We start from the raw sequence: 1,550 nt of genomic DNA, 5'->3' as shown, positions 1-1,550 counted from the left end.
TTGAGGGTCCGGGTCATGGATCTCGGAAGAAGGCCACCTGCAAGAGGCAAGCGAGCCAGTGAAGAGGAGCCTTTTATTTGACCTTCTTCTTGGGGCGCAGGTTGTTGGTGGGCCCACACTTCTTCTTGCGGCAATTGACAGCACGGGAATGCAGGCCAGCCTAACACTTGCGGCAGATCATCTTGTCACAGTTATACTTCTGGGCGAGCTGGCACAAGGAAGGCTCGATAATACCACCACACAGGCGCAGCACCTGATGCAGGGTGGACTGTCTCTGGATGTTGTAGTCCGATAGCGTACCGCCATCCTCTAGATGTTTGCCTGCAAATATCAGACGCTGCTGGTCAGGCGGGATGCCCTCCTTGTCTTGGGTTTTGACTTTGACATTCTCGATGATGTCACTGGGCTCGACCTCAAGAGTGATCGTCTTGCCAGTCAGGGTCTTCACAAACATTTGCATCTTTGCATCTGCTGCTCCGCCACCTCATTATAGAGAGAATGGGATTGTTTTGTGGAGTTTTTATGATCTGCTCAATTTTTTCTATTGTGATAGGTCTGTTCAGGAGACTATTGAAGTTTGTGTCAGTATGGGGAGATGGTGAATTTCTAAGTATTTGTCTATGTCTTTTAATTTTTATATTTGTTTTAATATAACTTTTAATAATATTTTGTTATTATCCTTTTTACTTAAGTTCGTTCTGCTGTGACATTTCTCTTTTACTTCTCATGTGAATTACTTGCATCTTTCCCCCCTTTTTGTTACATTTACTAGTGGTCTATTGATTTTATTGAACCTTTCAAAGAACTAACTTCTATCTTGTTGAGAGTTTAAATTGCTTTTCTGTTTCTGTTCCATTTATTTCTGTTCTTAATTGTTTATCTTATTCTTTTCAAATATTATGGTACGTATTTGCTATGCTTTTACCATTTGTTGAAGAAGTTAGGTTCATTTGTTGAAGAAGTTAGGCTAAATAGTCAGTCATCATGTTTTCTTCCCTTTTGATGGTTTTGCTATGAATTGACCTCTAAGCACCGCTTTTGATACATCCCAGAGATTTTAGTAAGTTGTGTTTTCCTTTCGAATTGTTTCGATAAATTTGTACCTCTATCTTCCATTTCTTCTATTCCCCACTGTGTTTTTTTATCTTCCATATTCATGGATTTTTTTTTCTTCTTTATCCTGCTGTTATTAATTTCAAGTTATATTGCATTGTGGTCTGACAAAATACATTATAGTATTTCAGTGTGGTTTTTTTTCAATTTATTGAAATTGTTTTGTGGCTTAAAATGTGATCTATAGAATGTACCATGAATGCTGGGGGAAATATGTACATTGAACTTGTATAACTTGCATTCCCCTGTACATGTCTATGAGATAAAGTGGCTAATTGTATAGTTTATTTCTTCTGCATCTTTTTTGAGTTTATAATGGATCTTATTTCATTAAAAATGTGTGCTGAAATCTCATACCACTTTCATGGTGTTGCCTATTTCTTTGTCAAGTATTTTGAAGTTTGTCATATGAATTTTGCAGCTCTACAATGACCAAG

At 37.7% G+C, this 1,550-nt stretch overlaps 1 pseudogene; it reads right to left on the bottom strand.

Annotated features, from left to right (window-relative positions):
• Positions 1 to 73: 73 nt before the first annotated feature.
• Positions 74 to 463, bottom strand: LOC102854272 (annotated as a pseudogene).
• Positions 464 to 1,550: the final 1,087 nt, after the last annotated feature.

This window comes from Elephantulus edwardii, unplaced genomic scaffold, assembly GCF_000299155.1.
Source record: "Elephantulus edwardii isolate Elephantulus edwardi_28Jun2011 unplaced genomic scaffold, EleEdw1.0 scaffold00364, whole genome shotgun sequence".
Lineage (NCBI taxonomy): Eukaryota > Metazoa > Chordata > Mammalia > Macroscelidea > Macroscelididae > Elephantulus > Elephantulus edwardii.
The sequence above is the reverse complement of the archived record's forward strand: the minus strand, read 5'-3'. Positions and strand labels throughout refer to the sequence as shown.